A 15411-nucleotide genomic window follows, 5' to 3' on the forward strand; every position below is an offset into this window, starting at 1 on the left:
GTCTCATAATTGTGGCTCAAGCTTCCTCTCCAGCAGGACTGCATACATTCATATGCAGCTCGGCTGTGAGTGCCTCTGTGAGGCGTTTCCTGTGATGCCTGCCTTTCTCTTTTTCTAAGAACTTTCCCCCTTAATTTGTTTTAATGTAAAAAAAAAAAAAAAAAAAAAGCCATGTCCTGTTCAAACGTGGATTAGCAGAGGCTAGGCCCTCCGTGCCCCACTTCATGAATTACCAACCTCCCACCTGTGTGTGAAGCAGTGCGTGCCCTTTATCTCTCTGGTGTGTGCATCAAGAAAGCAGCGGACTGTTGATAGAGGATCTGCTGGTTGCTAGAAAGCTGGCTGTCTTCAGTAATAGCCCTTCCTCTGTAGGATGTGGAAGTTCAGTTTCTACCAAGGAGATGGTCATTGTATGAGGCTCTCAGACGATGCTTTAGGAGCTGTGGTAGGGATGTGGGTGGGTGGTGGAGACCACAGCAGCTCACCTCTGGGACCACGTTTCTTCAGAAGTCTGAGTAGCTGCTTGCTTTCACTTTTTCATTCATACTTTTCTTTTAAGAAAAGGTTTTGTGGCTTAAAGAGTTGAAAACCACCAGTTTGGTAGCTTCTCGGTCCCTTTCTGGCTTTGGCTTTCTGTCACCCAGAGGGAGAGGGTGATCAGGGAGACAGGTGATAGTTGAAGGTCTCTTCCCTCCAGTAATGTGATTTCGGTGTTGCTGAGGCATGGAAAAAAGAATCACTTTAGTTGTCCACATGCTGCTCTTTCCTCGAAAACACAAATTAGCTCTAATTACTGTCTGTCAGCTTCCGTTTGCCTTCCACCTCCCAGGAAGCCTTCACAAGGATTGCCCGGATCTGCCCCCTCTGCTGCTGTGGGTGCTCTTGAGTGGCCTTCCAAGCCAGGCTCTCCAACACCAAGTCCATCTACACGTTTGCTATCTCTTCGGTGTCTGTGTCTGCGACCAGGCAGACAGTTTAGAGAGATACCAGAGGCTAAGCACTTTGTATATATTAATTGATTTAATCTTCCAAGAAGCTCTTTTGTGCTCTACCCATTGTTTAATCAGTTTTTACTGGCGAAGAACTTGGGCTTAGAAGCCAAGAAAGCTGCCTAAGTGATGTGTTGTGTCAGAGCTGATAAACAGAGATAGCCGGTGGGACCAGAATCCCTCTGCTTATGACCGTGTCAGGCTCTCTCGAAATGAACTAAGAAGAGGCTTTGCACATACTGTATTTTTTAAAGAAAATTACTATTTTTTAAGACAGGGTCTCACTATGTAGCTCTCTCTGGCTTGCCTGGAACTCCCATGTATACCCAGCTGTCTTCGAATTCAGAGACATCTGCCACTCCTGTCTCACAAGTGCCGAGATCAAAGGTGTGGGCCACCACAGCCAGAGCATACTGTATTCTATAGTATGACAGTTATCTATCAGAAATATCTGCAAGGACTGCAAGAACTGTCTTGTAATCAAAATGACCAGGACTCTTGCATTTACTTAAGCAATGACAATTTATACATTTTGTTTGCCTAAAACCACAAGAGTAAATAAATAGATAATTGGTCTTACTGAACTTTATTTTTGATTTAAACGGCATTTGTCAAAACCTGTTGGGATTAAAAAATAACCACCGAACTTATAAAATCTATACAGTGTCAGAATGCTTGGTGCTTTTACAGTGTTGACCTGATAGCTCATATTAATACGCCAATAACCTTTGCACTGTCGGTTGTTCAGTAGGCTGAATCCTTATACCTTTTCCCTTTACTATAATTACTTGTTCAATGCCATCCTTCCCACAGTGCACAACCTCCACGTAGGGCTGTGTGCTATTGTGACGTCTGTAGCTAGAGACTCCAGCTGCTGTCATTCACTCATGTATATGTTGACTGACTTATTGAGGCCAGAGCCCCAGAGTTCAGATGTTGGCTGTGAGGAAATTAGACATCTTCTACTCTGTCGTCCTCATTTACAGTGAGGCAGTAATATACTTTATGTGCTTTGCTGGTTGTGAAAATTAAATAAAATAATACCTATGGGAAAAAAAAACCAGTAAATTTACTAACTTCCAAATGCCCAAGAGAGCACTGTTATAAAATACAGAATGGAGCTTTTCCTGTCCCTATGAAGGATCTCAGAGGGCAGGATTAGAACCACAGTCTTCAGATTTTACATTTAAGCTGGAACTTAACTGTTTACTGTAGGTGCCGTGTTTACATCTGTGCCGTGCTGGGTGGATTACATATATGTTGGCCTATGATCTGTTCAGAGAATAGCACTGCTGAGGTGTGCAGTCTTTTCTCTTTATGAAGCTGGACCTGAAATATATCTAACAGATCTGAGAGTGTTCCTAGGTAAAGGTCAAGTGAGGCCACCAGGTGAGTAGAATGAATGACTAGACATTGTTTGCTTCAGGGTTCCTCTGTACAGGTGGAATATTCTTAAAAACAGGACTTCAGACTTGGTAGTGATTATTTCATTGATCCAGACGCAGTTTGTGGAGAGTCTCAGATCTGCCGTCCCCACCTCCAGTATACCCTTACACCCACCCTAGCCCCTGGCCACTTGACTGCTCATCACACTTCTCTGGGATGCTGTCCGGGGAGGGGGCGGGGTCTGCAGTCATATAGCCTTGATGGCTATTCCCAGGATTCCTCTCCTTAGACCACTGACAGTCCCTCGTTCCCTGGAGTGAGGTGGTTCTCAGAGCCAAGGCCTCCATGTACTTATTACAGCTGCTGCAGCTATGGAGCAGACCCTTGAGCTAATGGACTCAGAGAAGCCTCTGTTTTCCCAGGAACAGCGTGAGGCCTGGTACCGCAGTGAGGAGTGGAGATTGTAGGGCAAGCTTTGAGGAATGGAAGACGAGGGCACATTGCTTTATCTTCTTCCCACTGATTGTTTTGCATGACTTCTTCGTAGAGGTTCCACATGAGCAGTGCTCTGTATCTCTCTGGAGTCGAGGATTTGTGACACAGCCCCATGCCGTTTCCATCTTCCTTGGTCAGTCTCACTTTCCCCTTGCCCTTGCAGCCCTGGAATTGCAATCTTCAGTGCAGTGTTTGTGTGTGTGTGTGTGTGTGTGTGTGTGTGTGTGTGTGTGTGTGTGTGTGTGTGTTTCAAACTCTGATCATTTGTTACCCTTACAGACTTATTTTTGACTGGACTCAGACTTCTAAGTAGAAGCTCTCAGTGAAGACGGCCTACGTCTCTTGGCAATCTGTCCCTGGCATTTTTCTTTGGCGTTTTTCATTCTCTTGGCTAAAAGTTTAGCACATTTTTCAGCCTCCTCCTCATTCTTCTTAGTGTGTTGTTCACACTTCTCCAGGGCACTTGTGCTGCAGGACATGTGGAGTGACGAGATGCTGCATCTTGGGGATTTAGTCCTGGGCTCCTTACTGTCTTTGTTTAAGGGCTTGCTGACAACATGTTGTGGACGCCGTCTATTGTAGAGGGACTGAAAAGCTTTGGAATGCTGCTGGCTCTTTTGGGCCTCCACCCTTGAGGCACAGTAGTGTCTGTCAGTCCAGGTATATCTACCCCCCCCTCCCTTTTTAAAAATAATAACCAAGTTGAGAACACTCAGCTTGGCATCCACAGTGCAGCCCTGAGCAGTCTTGTGCTTTCCTTTCTCTAGTTATCCTGATCTATAACTAGAATGTCCTTACTCGACAGCAGGTGCACACTGCCATGGGTCAGGACACCTTGCTTTAATGGGAGAACCATGTTTGTCGTTCCCACCACTGATTTGGTACCCAACTGTTTCTTTCGCCCTTCACCCAGAGCATCAGTAGCTACTTCTGTGGCCATGCCTCGGTAGAGAGGATGAAGTTTATGTTCGCCATCCATTTAATGGGTTTCTGTGACTAGTGACTAGGGAAGAGACTTTCAGCTTCATCTTGACGTGGTTAACTGCCTGGATAGCGTCACACAAAAGAGAGCATTCTATTTTTTTAAGCAATGTCTTCTTTATTTAGTCTTTGAGAATTTCAAAAATATATATTAGATCATATTTATCTCCCTTTCCCCCAACTTCTCCCAGATCTTCCCCCACCTTTCCACCTACCCAACTTCATATTCACTCTTATCCTCTGCTCCCTACCCCCTTAACACCCATTGAATCCAGTTCGTGTTAGCTGACTACTCCTGGGAGTGGGGCTGGCCTTGTAGTATACACCAGGTATCACTCAGTAGAAGAAAACGGACTTTCCTTCTCCCAGCAGCAATACAGTGCAAATAACTTCTCAGCTAGGGGAGGGACTTAAAGCCCACAGTCCCTCCTCCATTCTGAAATTGTGTCTGGCTTCAGCCTGTGCAGGTCTTGTGCACACCGTCCCCATTTCTGTGAGTTCATCAGTGCATCTGTTCTGTTGTGTCTGGGAAACACTGTCTCCTTGACGTTGTCCCCTCTGCCTCTTACAGTCTTTTTTTTTTCCCATCTTTATTAACTTGGGTATTTCTTATTTACATTTCAAATGTTATTCCTTTTCCTGGTTTCCAGGCCAACATCCCCCTAACCCCTCTTACAGTCTTTCTGCCCCCTCTTCTCCAAGGATCTCCGAATCTTGGAAGGATGGCATGATTGAGAGAAGCGTCTTTAAGGAGGCTTCATTTCTAAGGAATTAGGCTCTGTTGCTATGTCACCCAGTCTGACTTTGAGCTCTTCAGTTGAAGAGACCCTCTTGCCACAGTCTCCCTAGCAGCTGAATGTTACCATATCCAGATAATTCTCTGAGTCTCATGAACAAATACAGTTATGTAGCCACCCATAAAATCAAGATACAATTTGTTTCATGTGCCCCCTTGTAATCCACCCTCCATAGCCCCTAGCAATCACCCATCTGTTTTCTCTCCCTACAATTTGGGCTTTTCTAGAATATCATATCAATGAGTCACATAGTCCATGGCCTTTTGCTGTTGGATTATTTTTTGTTTATTCATATATTTTACTTTTAAATTTCTGTTTTATGTGTGCGGATATTTTAACTGTGTCTTAGTTTGGGTTTTATTGGGTTTTGTTGCCGTGACCAAGGCAACTTTTATCCATAAAACATTTAATTGGGGTTAGCTTACAGTTTCAGGGGTTCAGTCCACTATCATCATGGCAGAAGCATGACAGTGTTTGGGCAGACATGGTGCTAGAGGAGTCAAGAATTCTACATCTTAATTCAAAGGCAGCAGAAGGAGACTGTGTTCTGCAGGCAGCCAGGAGGGGACTATCTTCCGTGCTGGGTGGAGCTTGAGCATAGGAGGAGGCCTTAAATCCCTACCCCATAATGCACATTTCCTCCAATAAGGCTACATATCCTAACAGTGCCACCCATCATGGGCTAAGCATTCAAACACGTGAGTCCCTGGGAGGCCAAATCTATTCAAACTACCACAAAGTGCATGTATGTCTGTGCATCACATGTATGCTTGGTGCCCTCAGAGAACAGAGGGCATCAGATCCTCTGTGACTAGAGTCATCACAGTTGGTTTTAGGGTGCCATGTGGGTTCTAGATGTTGAACCCAGGACCTCTGGAAGAGCAGCCAGTGCCCTTAATTGCCCAGCCCTCTTTCCAGGCCCCATAATTTTATATTCTTTAACTTTGTATAATTCTTTGGAAGTTCATCCAGATTAAATGCATCAGTAGTTCAGTCCCTTTTGTCGTGGACTGGTATTTCCTTCTCTTTTTAAGTGGAAACTTTATTATAAAGAAGCCAAGTGATATTTTGTTGGATGGATATATCACAGCCTGTTTATTCAGTTGTCAATCAATGGACACGGGATTGTTTTCAGGTTTGACTAATATTCATGTACGTGTAGAAATATGACTATTTATTTTAGGGTAGAATTTTCTAGGATATATGCTAAGTCTACCTTTAATGTTAAAACATTTACATAGATACTTAATTGGCTTTGCTATTTCTCCTCATCTCCACTGGTATCCAAATAAAGCTGTTAAGCAAGAATGACATAGGGACAGGATTTGATTTCAGTTGCTTCTAAAGAAACTTATGCCTAGTTCTAAAAGGAGCAGCTGTGTGATGCCTTTAAGAAAAGAACAGGCTTGAGGACCCCAGAATCTCTTTCTCTTTGTTTCTGTTATTCAGAAGCAATTCTGCTTCAGCCTCCATCTCCCATGATTTTTGAAGACAAAGCCACCTTATGCCATTCCTATTAAGGCCACATGGCCTCTAGGTTTCCTGAGATCAGGGCATTCTGGACTAGAAAATAGTGCTCGGGTAGATATGTAGGCTGGAAGTTGGATTTCTGTTCTAACATTTTGGGATTTTGCTTCTACCTATTTCCTAATACTATGTTGGACTTTTAAACCAACCATTTTCCAGAGTGTCTGGGCCATTTTGTGTTCTCTACCAATAATGCCCAAGGGTTGGAGTTGTTTTGTATTTGTTGACACTTAACATTAGTATCAGTTGTTTAATTTTAGAGACTTTCATAGTAGATGTATAAGGTTACCTGTTTGTGAGCATAACTTATATTCCCTAATGATCAGTGACCTTGAGTATCTTTTCATGAGTTTATATGAGGTCTGCATCTCCTTTTCTCTTTTTTTTTTGGTGAAACGTGATGATTAACCTTTTTTTTTTTTTTTTTTTTTTTTGATACCACGGGACTTGAACCTGGGACTTCTCACATGCTAGGAAATTCACCCTTCCACTGAGCTGTATCTCTATCATTGAAAGACTTTTAAAAGAAGAGTCAGATAATTTTGTATCAGAGTAAGGACATGATGGATATAATTTAGCAGTGTCATTAGCCAAACACTTCGCCTTTTAACGGAAAGTCCCACTCAGTCTCGGGAACATTCATCCACTTATTCATGAGTTTGTTTTATTCATCGTTTGCTGAGAACATTCCGTATGACAGTCTATAAAAATGTCGGACTTGGTCCTGCCCTTGAGTTTATTTTCCAGTTGGAAAGACCTCAGGAGAGTGCTGGGAGGGAAGAGCGGGGTGCTAATGGAGGCATGAATCAGCATGATATATTTGGGGGAGCTGTAAGTACTGCTGATTATTCCTACTTGATGAGCTAATTAAAAATTCCAAAAGCAGAACCTTCACCTTAAAACAAAAGCATTATCTTTCCCTTCCTCAAATTTCAGGTTGCGTGTCTCTCCAGACATTTAATTACCGCTTCATCCCCCTCAAGGCAGAGAACCAATGTTCTGGGTACACTTTGCATCCGATATGGCCTGACTCCAGTAGTTGTACTTGTTTGTAGCCGCCTGTAGGCAGTGTCCCCAGACCCCTGCAGCGGCCCTCCAAGGGAGGGTTTGCAACTTTGCCACACTGACAACTTCATTGCCTTCACTTCCCTTTCGGTCCCAGACTCCAGGGCTTCTCTGGTTCCCAGCTCTGGATGGGAACCTAGAAGCAATTGCTATCATAACAGAAGTGGCAACCGGGCATGGAAAGCCATGGCACCTCTGAAAAACAGATGAATGAGATTAAACTTTCCACATAGTTTTTATCTCTTTAGCAAGCCAGGTAAATATGGGATTCATTTCTACAAAAGGTTTATTTATATGCAAAATGGTTTAAAACAAGACAGCATTTGAAGCCACAGCTTTTTTCTATGTTAACATTCATTTGCAAGGAGTCTTTCTTTCCCTAGGATGCTGAGTGATGAAATACCACGACCTCAAACAATGCTTATTTTCTCATCTGCTTTCTACTGTGAGGCTCTGACAAATCTTGGGGAATGAGCAGCTCTACCTGACAGGGAGAGAGCCATGCAGCCGTGAGTCACCTGAAGATAGCCATGGGGAACGAGTGTCCCAACATCTGTCTTCGACTTCCTCCGCCTCCTTCCAGGGAGCCTGTCTGCACAAGGGAAAGGTCTCCTAAGGCGCAAAGCCCCACAGTGCAGATGTTTTTGAAAGCAGAGATTACACTTGGCCCAGAGAGTGACATGATTGATTGATTTCTCTGCTTATTTTTAGTTATTTATTTTGTGTGTGCTTTTTTGGGGAGAATCTCAAATGGGAAGGGTTGTTTAACCAGCAGACTCTTCTCAAAGCACATACTCATTGTTGGACTGTGCAAGGCTCATCTTCTGCTGTTATATCCGTATACCTATAGATGTTTACCTTCTTCGGTCCCGTGTGCATGTGCTTTCGCCCCACTGCCCGTCCTCACTCTTCCCCTCCTCCCAAACACTTCTCTGCAGCAGGCCTGATGTATTTCTGTGGGTTTGTGTTTCCTTGTAAAGCACACAGCCGCACTTGTGCATTATCTTTAACATACGCGACTGCTGCTATGCTCTTGATTTGCTTCTTACCTTCGGACACCATGCTGTCTTAAGACCTCCATTTTGCCGCCATTGCTTCTATGTGTCCTCCATCGTCTCCCAGAACTGGGCAGTGGTACGCATGTGGTGCACACCCACCATGGTTCGTAGACACACTCTCGATAAACCTTCAGGGTGATTTCATGACACCATAGTAGGTGTGATAATAGGCAGCTTCATAGGTCTAAACTTAAGGACTTGTGTAATTATTTTGTGGGGACTGTTTTCCTAGGAGCAGGACTGCTGGGTTATGGTCCACGTGTTTACTCATCCTGATGGCTGGTCACTCTTTAGAATGACCCTGTGAGTTTTTTGTCCCTCCCAGAAATGCGTGACAGTTCTTGTCTACTTGTCATTTTATTGCTATGCAGCAATGTCTATATTTCTGATATTCACCCAAATAACAAGGCATAAAGAGGCATCTTATGATTTTAATGTTCATTTCTTAACTTTAATGCATTTAGGCATATTTCTGTATATTTGCTGTCTGACTTGGATAGGGGTATAACATAGTGGCCCTACTTGTCCTCAACTCTGTGTCCCCTCACCCAGGAGAAACACTTCACAAACTTACAGACCCACATGCTCTATATTTAGAAGGTGTTCAGGTTTCTAGTTCTTTTTGTTATGGCTCCTTGTCTCCTTTCCAATGTGTGCGATTCTTTGTGTGATCTGTGCTTCTGGAATTTGATGTGTTAAGTCATCTAGTGTATCAGTCACCTTTATGTTGCTGTGATAAAGACCACAACCAAAACTGATTGATGGAAGAATGAATTTATTTAGCTTCTGGCTCCAGATGGAGAGTCTGTGATGGCAGGGAGTCTTAGCAGCACATGACCGGAACAGGAAGCTAAGAGGTTACATATTCAATAGCCATCACAGAGCAGAGAGAGGGAACCAGAATCATGGTGAGGTTACAAACCCTCTGAGCCCTTTCCCAGTGACGCACTTCCCCCAGCAAGGTACCACCTCAAAAGGTGGGGACCAAGCATCTCCATACTTGTTAGTATTTCTCATGTAGATGGCCACCTGGCAATCCTGTTACCATTCAGGTTGGGCACTTATAAACACAGGGGCCGATCTCATGATTGCAGAAGGGTGTGATCCCTGAAGTAGTCTTTGAGCAGATAGGTTTCAAGAAAACTCCTGGTCTGTCATACTTTGCTACCTCTGTCTACATTTAGTCTACTCTAACATATTTTGTTTCATGGTTGTGATTGGAGGACTTGTTTTAGAAGTCCTTCCTTATCCTAGGGTCAAAATGATTTTCTCACTCATTAACTTTATAGGTTCGAGTTGTTGAGGTAGGATAGTTTCATCCTGTGGGTTGTGAATGATTACCCTACTCTCACTGCTATGAGTCTCAGATATCCTGCATATGAGATATTTACATTATGACTCATAACAGTAGGAAAATTCTAGTTATGAAGTAGCAACAAGGGGTCACCAGAGCATAGAGGAACTGTAGTAAAGGGTCGCAGTGTTAGGAAGGTTGGGAACCACTGAGATAGAGCTTGCAGTGTTACCCAGGCTGGCCTTGGACAACTGTGCTCAAGCTATCTTCCTGTCTCAACCCCCAGAATCACTGGGACAGTTGGCATAGCACGCAGGGTCCAGCACATTTAGGACTAACTTAAGGTCCTCACTTAAGGACTAACCGTATCTGAAGTTACTTATGTGGGTATCTCAGCTAACTGTTTCCTTTTTTTTTTTTTTTTTTAAATTTATTCTGCCTTCATACAGTCCATCCCGACTGCAGGTTTCCCTCCCTTTACTCCTCCCAGACCCCAGCCCCCTCCTCAGCTCCCCTCTCTCCCAGATCCACTCCTCTGTTTTCCTTCAGAACAAAGCAGGCCTCCCAGGGATATCAACTGAACATGGCACAATAAGTCACAATGAGACCAGGTACAAACCCTCATATCAGGGCTGGACGAAGCAAGCCAGTAGGAGGAAAGAGTCCTCAAGAGCAGGCAAAAGAGTCAGAGACACCCCTACTCTCGCTGCTATGAGTCTCACAAAAGTCCCCAGGCTAAACAACCACAGAATGTATGCAGAGGACTTAGCACAGACCAGTGCAGGCTCTGTGATTGCTACTTCAGTCTCTGTGAGCCCCTAGGAGCCCTGGTTAGTTGACTCTGTGGGCTATGCCATCCTAATGTTCTCAATTCCTCTGGCTCCTTCAATCCTTCTTCCATAGGGTTTCCCAAATTCCAAGAGGAGGTACCTGATGGAGACCTCCACATTGCGCTCTCTCTCTCTCTCTCTCTCTCTCTCTCTCTCTCTCTCTCTCCCTCCCTCCCCCTCCCTCTCCCTCTCTCTCTCCCTCTTTCTCCCTCTCTCCCCCTCTCTCCCTTTCTTTCTTCCTCTCTCCCTCTCTCTCTCTCCCTTTCCTTCTTTCTTCCTCTCTCCCTCTCTCCCTCTCTCTCTCTCCCTTCCTTTCTTCCTCTCTCCCTCTCTCCCCCTCTCTCACTCCCTTTCTTTCTTCCTCTCTCCCTCTCTCTCCCTTTCCCTTTCTTCCTTCCTCTCTCCCTCTCTCCCTCTCTTCCTCTCTCCCTCTCTCTCTTCCTTCCTTTCTTCCTCTCTCCCTCTTTCCCTCTCTTCCTCTCTCTCTCCCTTTCTTTCTTCCTCTCTCCCTCTCTCTCCCTTTCCCTTTCTTTCTTCCTCTCTCCCTCTCTCTCTCCCTTTCCCTTTCTTCCTTCCTCTCTCCCTCTCTCCCTCTCTTCCTCTCTCCCTCTCTCTCTTCCTTCCTTTCTTCCTCTCTCCCTCTTTCCCTCTCTTCCTCTCTCTCTCTCCCTTTCTTTCTTCCTCTCTCCCTCTCTCTCCCTTTCCCTTTCTTTCTTCCTCTCTCCCTCTCTCTCCCTTCTTTTCTTCCTCTCTCCGTCTCTCTCCCTTTCTTTCTTCCTCTCTCCCTCTCTCCCTCTCTCTCCCTTCCTTTCTTCCTCTCTCTCCCTTTCTTTCTTCCTCTCTCCCTCTCTCCCTCTCTCCCTCTCTTCCTCTCTCCCTCTCTCTCCCTTTCTTTCTTCCTCTCTCTCTCTCCCTTTCCCTTTCTTCCTCCTCCCTCTCTCCCTCTCTTCCTCTCTCTCTCTCTCCCTCTCTCTCTCCCTCTCTCCCCCTCTCTCTCTCCCTCTCTCTCCCTTCCTTTCTTCCTCTCTCCCTCTCTCTCTCCCTCTCTTCCTCTCTCTCCCTCTCTTTCTTCCTCTCTCCCTCTTTCCCTCTCTTCCTCTCTCTCTCCCTTTCTTTCTTCCTCTCTCCCTCTCTCTCCCTTTCCCTTTCTTTCTTCCTCTCTCCCTCTCTCCCTCTCTCTCCCTTCCTTTCTTCCTCTCTCCCCCCTTTCCCTTTCTTTTTTCCTCTCTCCCTCTCTCTCCCTTCCTTTCTTCCTCTCTCCCTCTCTCTCCCTTTCTTTCTTCCTGTCTCCCTCTCTCCCTCTCTTCCTCTCTCTCCCTTTCTTTCTTCCTCTCTCCCTCTCTCCCTTCCTTTCTTCCTCTCTCCCTCTCTCTCCCTTTCTTTCTTCCTCTCTCTCTCTCTCCCTTTCCCTTTCTTCCTTCTCCCTCTCTCCCTCTCTCCCTCTCTCCCTCTCTCCCTCTCTCCCTCTCACCCTCTCTCATGTTTGCCTGTGCATCTCTGCATCTGCTCCTAGAGGAAGCCTCCGATGACAACTGGGCTAGGCACCAATCTATAAGTATCCAACTAACTAATTTTTACCTTCCTATTTGTAGCAAGCAAGCTTTCTCAGCCTTCAGTCTTTTTCTATGATTCATGATGCTATTTTAATCAAGTTTCAGGACACACAGATCTGCTCTCTGTTTTCTCTTGGTTCAAATATAATACTCGTTTGTATATTAGTATCCTATAGCCCTTATGTGTGAGCACTGAGGTATGTTTTAATGTATAGAAATGTGTCTTATACCTTTGTTCTTGCTTTTCATATTTGTTAAGTTGTCCTATCTGTAAGTAGAACTATATAGCCAGATCTTTTATGTCTTTTAGGAAAGCTTAAAGTATTTTCTGTAAGATCTTATGGGGTATTTTTTCCAGTTTTCCACAAATGTCACTATTCTTGATTTTTGATAACATAGTTTACTTCTGCTACATTTGCTCGTTGATATTTCTGCTATAGAGACAGAAATATCAGTGGTGGCTTTTATTTCGTTGGTTTGATGGTCTTTCTATTTTTGTTGCTTTGATTCATTTTCCTACGTGGATTATTTTTTTCCTTCTTCTTTTTTCTTTTTTTCGGAGCTGGGGGCTGAACCCAGGGCCTTGTGCTTGCTAGGCAAGCACTCTACCACTGAGCTAAATCCCCAACCCTCCTACGTAGATTATTATACTGTCTGTAGAAGTGATGGTGTTGTTCATTTCATTCTTTGCTTTTTGATTTTATTCCTTGCATTTATCATTATCTGTAGACCATTTCAAAAGTGGGTTTAGTTGCACAGAAAAGTTCAAGAGGAAGTAGAGAGTGCTCATGTTCTATTTTCAGTCAGAAGCTCCCACTTTTACTTAGCACCTTGCAATGGTTTCGTGTGTTTGTTACAACCAGTGAGCCAACGGCTACACACCAAGGGTCTTGATTGCAGTGGGGAGTGCACATTAAGTTGCGCTTTCTGTGTGGTACAGCTCTGTGGGTTTTGCTAAATGTTCAATATGATGTAACCACTATTACATAGCCTGTAGAATAGCTTCCTTAAACAATCCTCTGGAATCCACATCTTTAGGTTCAGCCCCTTATCCTGTATCTTTGGCAGCCACTGATCTTCCTGGTGTCTCTATAGCTTTGGCCCTTTTCAAAGTGTCATGTAATTGGAGCCATCTTCAGGCTGTTCTTGTTATGTTAGCAATATTCATTTAAGGTTCTTCAACGCCTCCTGTGTCTTGATAGTCCTTCCTTTGAGACAGGGTATTTCTGTCACACTGTGTATCCCTGGCTGCCTTGGAACGCACTCCACAGATCAGGCTGGCCTCTAAGACTCGCCTACCCCTGTCTTCCAAGTTGCCTATCCAACTCTCTGTTGAAGGGCATAGTTGCTCCCAGGTTTTCCCAGGTGTGAGTGAGATTGTTGAGAGCATTCATGTGTGTGCTCATGTTAACTTAGCTTTCAGTTCATGTGAGTGAAGACCCAGGAATGTGACTGCTGGGTGAGTGCATGATTAGGTTGGTGGGAAACTGCTACACAGCCTTCCACAGTGTCTGCACCTTGCTTACCCACTAAGAGCAAGTGAGGCCTGCTGTTCTACTCTCTCAACACTATTGGTGTAGTGTCTTGGTTCTTAGCATCCTAATCGGTGTATAGCGGGTCTCGTCTTGCTTTTAATCTCTGCCTACTGAGTGTCTTAGTGCTTATTTGATATCTGTGTGCTTCTTTGGTAAGATATCTGCTCAGATCTTTTGCTCACTTTTGAGTTTTAAGTATTCTCTTTCTATCTAATGTCTGCTTGCCCCCACCTCTCTCTTTCTCTATTCCCTTTGTTAGGTGAATGTTTTGCAATGATTTTCTCCAAGGTCACATATGCCTTGTCTTTTTATGTGTTTAACAATGTCTTCTTTAGTGTAGACATTTTTAATTTTCTTTTTTTATGTGTATGTGCATGTGTGTGTGTGTGCATGTAGGTGCATATACACATATGTGCATGCATGTGGAGATAAAATGTGGATTCCTGGTGACTTCCTGTAACACTTTCTACCTTGGCTTTTGAGACAGAGTCCCGTACTGAACCTGGAGCTCACTGTGGCTAGAATGACTCTGCCTCACCATCTGGGATCATAAGTACATGCTAGATTCTTTATGTGGGTCCCCGGGGTCTAATTCAGGTCTTCATGCTTCTGTGGCAAGTACTTGACTGAGACATCTCTGCAGTCCCAGATAGTTTAATTGAAAAAATTATTATATGTATGTGGATGCATGTGTCCCAGTACACATGGCGAGATCAGAGGACAACTTTGCGGGGTCAGTTATCTCCTACTTTTATGTGGGTTCTGAGGACCCAGCTCAGCTCAGCAAGCTTGCACAGTAAGCACCACTACCTGTTGAGTCATCCCACCAGCCTCAAGGTTGGCAGCTCTGCTGACGTTTATTTACTAATTAGTCCCCCATGGTTGTGCTTTCAGTGCTCTCTCCAAAATCTCACTATGAAACCCAAAGTGAACCTGACTTCTTTTCCAGTGTTGTCTTTGGAAGCTGTGTAGTTTTGTGTTTTACATTTAGATTTATGAAATCACCTGGTTTGAGGTGATTTTTGTGACTTTAAATGCTTTCTGTGAATTTCGTGAATGAAACACACTTTGATTTCAAGTGCGGGTCTGCAGTGTTCCCAGTGCTGTTTGCTGAAAGCACTCTCCCTTCTCCATGGAGCTGTCGTCACTCCTGTTAAAGATTGGTTGACTATGTGTGGTTCTGCTTTGGGGCCCTCTGTCCCATTCCATGGATCTACTTTTCTGTTTTTCTACCAATGCCACACTGCTTTCACTCCTATAGCTGCTTTATAATTGGCTTTGTTCCTGCTCTGCATTTGCTATTGCTGGTTTGCTGGTTTGCTGGTTTGCTGAACTACTGGATATTCTGAGGACAAAGATCAGACTCGTCTCTAGGAACCCGATGTCCCTAATCAGCAGGAAGTAGCCTACAGAGGCCTACACCCCCTTTCCCTCCAACTTTCTTTCTCTCCTACCTAGTGTCGGGGCTTGGAAAGGATGGAGTAAGTGTTGAAAGGGAGGTAGAGGTATAAGAACCCAATAACAGAGTAAAAAAATACACAACATCTTAAATTTCTGAAAAAAAAAAAGATTTCTAGTATGTTGCAATTTTAGGTGCAGAGGAACTGGTATAATAAGATGATAAAAATTTTAAAAATTATTGATTCTTCTTTCAAGCGTATCATTCTTTCAAAAGCTGGTACAAAATCTTCCAGGAGAAGAAGGACTGGCTCATGGCTGGCTCATGGACTTTCTGCCTGCTGCCACTTACTTATCTGACAACACTGAAAATCATAAGCTTAGACGAGGAGAAATTCTGTGGATCAGTTATTCTTAAATATTGTATTCCTTCGTATTTATGGTGACCTTATTAGCATTGCGTGTGTATCTACGGTTCACAGAGATGCAACTTATTACTTCCA

At 44.2% G+C, this 15411-nt stretch overlaps 1 protein-coding gene across 11 annotated transcripts in view; it reads left to right on the plus strand.

Moving 5' to 3' along the window:
* Cryzl2 (crystallin zeta like 2) overlaps positions 1–15411 on the plus strand; it is a 64112-nt gene that overhangs the window by 23813 nt on the left and 24888 nt on the right. The window lies entirely within an intron of this gene.

This window comes from Rattus norvegicus, chromosome 13 (genome assembly GCF_036323735.1).
Source record: "Rattus norvegicus strain BN/NHsdMcwi chromosome 13, GRCr8, whole genome shotgun sequence".
NCBI classification, from domain to species: domain Eukaryota; kingdom Metazoa; phylum Chordata; class Mammalia; order Rodentia; family Muridae; genus Rattus; species Rattus norvegicus.